The following is a 6,502-nucleotide window of genomic DNA, read 5'->3' as shown; positions in this document are numbered from 1 at the left end:
CTGTGGCACCTCCACCACAGCCACATGTGGCACCTCCAACACAGTCACAAGGACATGCCCAAGGGTGTCTTGGAGAGAACTCAGCTGACAAGGGTGATCCTGATACTGGTGACACAGACCAGAGCATTGAACAGGCCCTGCCCTTCAGTCCCATGGGCCCAATGAGCCCCCAACCTCAACCCTTCCACAGTGTGAGGGATATAGAAGGCTGTCTAACCCGGGTGGAGCAACACCAGGATGCTCTCACATCACTGGTGCAACAGCACCTTAATGAGGCACAGCTAATGTGAGAGAGCGTGCAGCCCAGTTCCAGGTGAAATGCACGGACACTTGGTCAATGTACATGTGCCATAGTTCAAATGTCATGCAGGGTGAGGGAGGGCAACAGCTGCATGTCCTCAATCGCTGAAAGTATGGCCATGTTGCTCCACGCCTTCCTGCACCAAAGGCCTCTGGCAACACCACTGGATCCCTCAACTAGCACCATACCAGGGAGTTCAGTGCAGAGCAGCCCAGGGTGGTGCTCCATGCGGCTGTCTCGCCCTGCACACAGCCACATACAGGAGCATAAAAGGGGCCGCCAAAAGGCCATGGATCCATAGATGCCATGTCAGTGACCTTTGCAAATGTACATAGTAAAACAGGACAGGAGTTGGCTGTAGACAGATGGGGAGGGGGCGTGGGGAAGGATCATTGGGGTGGGGTTATGGAGAGTGATAGTTAGGGAGGGAGTGTGGGGAGGGATTGTTAGGGTGCACAGTATTAGGAGTGTATTTATTTACGTGCAGTGCCCAGTGCGCTAGGTGGCCTGTGCCGCATGTGTGACAGGTGATTAGAAGTAGTGCTATATAAATTCATCTCGTGCAACACGTCCATCCATGCCATCAGAGCGCTGGCCAATTGCCTGATCATCACCACTGTCCTCCTCAGCCTCTGGTGGGTGCATGTCCATGTCGGGGGGCAGGGGACGTTGCGTCTGATGCCCATGTTGTGCAACATGGTACAGGCATACACTATCTTTCCCACCTTTTCCGGGCTGTACATCAGTGCTCCCCCCGATCTGCTCAGGCAGTGCAATCTCGTCTTCAACAGGCTAAATGTCTGTTCAATTGTTCCACAAGTACGTACATGGGCACGATTGTATGCCTGCTCGTGGATGTTGTGTGGTTGCCTCACCGGTGTCATCAACCATGGCATCAGGGGGTAACCAGCATCACCCGCACGGGGGCAACAGAAAGTGTGCAGTGTCATTCTAGCCATGTCATGTTGGCACAGGCTCTATAGTGTTAATTTGAGTGGACAGACATGCACATGCAAAATGTAGTTCAGATAGCATATGTCCTTTACCATGTACCTGATTTGCACTATGTCAAAATGCGTGTGGGGTGTGTGGTCTGCAGTGGCATTCACTTGTGCCATTCACAGACAACATGACCTCTGACCCTTTTAGTACAAAAGACAGAAATTGCAATGCTGGATCTGTCATTATTGTGTTGCGAAGAAAGAATTAAGATGTCCATGTACTAGGGTAATTTTTGATTTAAAATGAGATGCATGTGTGATTGTGTGGTTCACACAAGGCAGGGGACATGAACAATTGGTGTGTTGACAAATTCTGTTATGTGGGTGGGTGCAGAAGTATTCTCTCTCTGTGCATCAGGTGTTGTGTGTTTCCCTGACTGTGCCATTGCCTCTTGTTCTCATTCTGTTGTGGTGCATTGTGGTACATGTTGTTTTTTTTTTATACCTGTACAGAATTGTTGATCTCATGCATGCACTGGATCTATTTCCTAAATTGTGGCACGCCTGTCAAGGCCTTGCACTCAGGCATGCTATTACTGTGTAGCACCTTGAGTCACACCTGTACACTTTCATGTTTAATGCACGCACAACAGAAAGCAGATACTTCTCAGCTTTCATTTAGTAACTGTACGTGTTGTACTATTGCCTTGAATTATGATCATTACTCTTATTCATGGTCATTCTCCCACTTTATCCACCCTATCCTGCACATGATCAATTTCATGATGTATTTGTAATTTATGGAGCGAAGAGAAGTGGGATGAAATATGGATTAAAGCATTCAATGTGCACAGCCACTGGTAATGGGTGTTAAACATGGCCCCAATTTAACAGTGCACATGGCCTTGTAGTTAGACTCACTCAGCAGCCAAGAACAATATGCTGTTTCCTGCCACCCTACCCCCCCAATTCAACTGTACACATGGCCTTGTAGTTAGACTCACCCAGCAGCCAGGTACGCTATGCTGTTTCCTGACCCCCCCCATTTCAACTGTGCACATGGCCTTGTAGTTAGACTCACCCAGCAGCCAGGTACACTATGCTGTTCCCTGCCCCCTCATTAAACTGTGGTTGGTTGTTTATTTATAGGGTGCCAGAAAACCCTTGGGTAGCTGGGCGCACAGAGTAACAAGAATACTTAGAACTTGGTTACAGGTTACAGTGTTATCACATGTTGGTATTATATGTTATATACAGTAATTACAGTAATGTGCACATGGCCTTGTAGTTAGACTCACCCAGCAGTCAGGTACGCTGTCCACGGTGACGTGCCATGTATCGAGGCAGCGTGGAGCTGCACAGCACCATGGAATCATGGGTGGAACTGGTAAATCTGGCATAGCAATGGGTGATGATGAGGCGGGCATCACACAACATCTGCATGTTCAGTGAATGCTCAAGTTTTCTGTTTCAGTACACAGTCTGCACAGCATGCCTGGCCACCAGCTCCACATGTGTGCAGTCCAAGGCACCAATGACATTCGACATGCCTGCAAGGGCATGGAATGCTATTTTCGTGACATTGACCTGGTCTATTGACCTGGGTAGACTGATGTGGTCTTGAACATGACACAGGAGTGCATCAATGACCTGGAACAAGACACGTGAAAAATAGGGTTGTGATGTCCCATGCAGCTCACCAACTGTGTGCTGGTATGCACCTGTGGCAAGGAAGTGTAGCACAGACACTACTTTGAGCAACAGGGATGGCTGTGCCTATATATATGAGGCTGACCGGGTCGTCATGGATCAGGTCCACTATATAAATGATGATGTCCCTGTCTAGCCGGTACAGGGTGTAGCTCTGCCTTTCGCTCAGGTTTAATGGTGTGGCCCTTAACCGTGGGATTGGTGGCTGTCTGCATGGTGCAACCGGCTGGACAATGGGGTTTTGCTGGACCATGATGGCCCTCCTTCTCCTCAAGCGCATTTGCTGCATCCTCTGCCTCCCTGCCTCTTCAAGTAATAGTCCTGCAGGCATGGCCTCCAGCTCCTGTACTGCTACTGTAACCACTAGCATTGTGATGTTGTAAGGAGTGTAGGGTATGGGAGTGGTCCTTTTGGGCTGTAGCACTGCTCATTTGTACCACCTGTGGTGATTTTGTGCACCTGTGGCACCTTTCTACACACATGAATCTACTTAACACCTGGTACGCAATGCCGGTTGTTTCTGGCATCAATTTCATGTTGATACAGGCATATCCATGGCCGTAATTGCATGTCCGTGCTGCTCGAAATGTGCACTTACTAACGCCATGGCGGTATGTCAGGCACGGCTGCAGTATCTATCCATGATACCGGCAACGGTGTTGGCGGATGCGGTGGGTCACTTGCAGTGCCGGTGTTACCGGTATCGCAACTTAGACTATGCTGGTCTGGAAAAAGGTGCCAGTGCGAAACTAGCGGCACCATTGTTTCCTGACTGACACAGTCATAATGAGGTCCTTTGTCACAGTGGCAGTGTCTCAGTCTCAGTCATTATCTCTCAGTCTCAGCCACATTCTTGCACATTCTTTCTATCTCAGTTATATTCTATACATCTCAGTCTCCGTTGTAGCCTCGCTGTGTCCATCTTTCAGTCTCATTCACATTCTGTCAGTCACATTTTCTCAATCAAAGTGACAGTCAGTCTCTTAGTTTTTCTCCGTCACAGACACTACGGCTCAATAATCATCTATTGATACATCTCCTTTTTCTTGTTTCTCCCTCCATATCTCCGCTGTTGTCTCTCTCATGGTTCTCTTTGCTTCTCGCTTGCTTTCCCTCGCTTTCCCTGTCTTTCCCTTTCTTTCATTAGAGAATGTGATGTCGATCAGGATGTTATATGGCACAAGGAAAGGCTAAGAAAGAATTAAAGGCTGTATGAAGAGTTTGTAAGGGGGCATAGACGCTAAATACATAACATGTGATGTAATATGAGAATTAAGCTCTCTAATGCTATACCAACCGACCCTAAGACTGCATGCTGATCGATCTGCACGGTTTGCTACATTTTGGCACTGGGGTCTCACTTGGTTCGAGGGTTTGGGGTATGCATGAAACTTAATGGCATGTAAGACTTGGCATTGAGTAGAGCAGATGCATCAGTTTTCCTGTAGGTAAATGATAAGGCATTAATTTGGCTTAAAGGTATCCCAGCAAGACATTAGCATAAGGTTATAAGTCGTGTGGTTACACAAATGTTCACTTCCACTTTGCAAGGACATGACTGGTAAACTGGTGCTGGGTCTTGGTAATGCACAATATTCTCATCTTGCTGCAAACAATAGTTATCAAGCAGGACATGCCCTCTCACAAATGTCTTTGTATATCATGTATATTTTTAATTGCATTTCGGAGTGGGATGGTGTTCTGACTTGAGAGTCGTGTAGACCGATGAGACCTCCGTCCCCAAGTGACGCACAGGGGAACTAATAGAAACCCGCTGTGTGACCTTTGAGGCCACAGGTGGGAGATGTCTTCCCAGATCCACGGAACCTCTGGAACACCGATGCTGCTGTCAAAAGGGAACGAGGTTAAGTACCAGGCAATTACAATACAATCAGGTAAACAATAGGATCTAAAGAGTCTTACCTATCTGGTGTTGGGGAAACCCAGGTAACCTAGTAGAGAGGTTCGAGACTCAGATGATGCGGCGGTCCCTGGAATAGTAGAACCGCAGGTGAGCGTGGATGTAGGGTTAGCCACCTGTAGGAGAGAGGGCTTGACTTGAATCCCAAGAAGGGAAATGGCGTAGAAGTTCAGCAAGGTATCAAGAGATGATCCAAAGACAAGTCGAGGTGAAGTCCAAAATCCGGCAACAGGTAAACAGTTCCAAGCAAAGGTACAAAGGGGTGTCCGAAGGAGTCCGAGGTAGAGTTCCGTGATCAAAGTAACAAGGAGCAATTCGTAACGCCAAACAGGGTCTGAAGACAGCTGAGAAGCAATGAGTGTTCTGTCTCTCAGACCTTTATACTGTGTGTCTCTGGGTCATGTGACGTCCACCAAGGTCACGTGAGGAACGCCACTCTGGATCACGTGATCGACGTGGAGACGTAACACCGCCCCTTCTGCTGTATGCTCTCCAAGGCAATTGTCAATGCAGAAAGGGTTGCAATCGAGCCCGTACACCATAGCTGGTACGGAGTTTTCGGTCCTTTGGGTTCACCGAATCAGTTGAGCCTCGAACCGTGGAGGGAGATGTTGGGGAAATGTGAGCAGTGTTCTGGTGTGTAGTTGACTGGTGTGTAGTGGACCGCCTAACATAGCCCCCCCCAACAGCCCACGACCCCGTGGGCAGGACGGATGATCCTTATGGAAGCGGGCCACCAACCGAGGGGCGTCTAGATCCAAGGCGGAAACCCAAGAACGCTCCTCCGGGCCATAACCCTTCCAATCCACTAGGTACTGGAGCCTACCCCTAAACCGTCTGGACCCCAAAATGGCCGACACCTCAAAGACATCAGGAGAGGCCAGGGACACTGGCGCCACAGGGGCTCGGAGACGGACAGAATCGGGACAAGGCTTGAGGAGGGAGACATGGAATACAGGATGGATACGCCAAGAGCTAGGAAGCACTAGACGAAAAGCCACCGGGTTCACAACCTGAGAGATCACATACGGGCCGACAAAGCGAGGCAGCAATTTCCGGCAACCCACTAGGCGAAGATGACGTGAAGACAACCAGACCCTAGAACCCACCACCAAAGGAGGAGCAGCCAGACGTTTGCCATCCACACGTGCCTTCATAGAAGCCTTTGCCTCAGTGAGATGGACCACAGTACTAGCATGTACAGCAGACAGATCCCTAAGACATGTCGTGGCCGCAGGATTCGAAGAAATAGAAGCATCAGGAACCGGCAAGACCTTGGGATGTTGGCCGTAGACGGCGTAGAAAGGCGAATAACCCGTAGCTGAATGAGCCGCGTTATTGTATGCGAACTCCGCAGGCCGTAAAGCGGCCAACCAGGAGGTCTGGTGTTGCAAAATAAGGCAGCGAAGATACTGCTCCATGGATTGATTCGTCCTTTCAGTCTGCCCATCAGTCTCAGGATGATAGGCCGAAGAGTACCTGGTATCAATGCCCAACAATTTAGTCAACGACCTCCAGAACCGAGAGGTGAACTGTGATCCTCGATCGGATATAATGACCGAAGGAAGGCCGAATAACATGAACACATGTTCAAAAAACAAGTCCGCCAAGACCGGGGCCGAAGGAATG

Source organism: Ambystoma mexicanum, chromosome 4q (assembly GCF_040938575.1).
Source record: "Ambystoma mexicanum isolate Mex_15411 chromosome 4q, UKY_AmexF1_1, whole genome shotgun sequence".
Lineage (NCBI taxonomy): Eukaryota > Metazoa > Chordata > Amphibia > Caudata > Ambystomatidae > Ambystoma > Ambystoma mexicanum.
Note: the sequence above shows the minus strand (reverse complement) of the source record.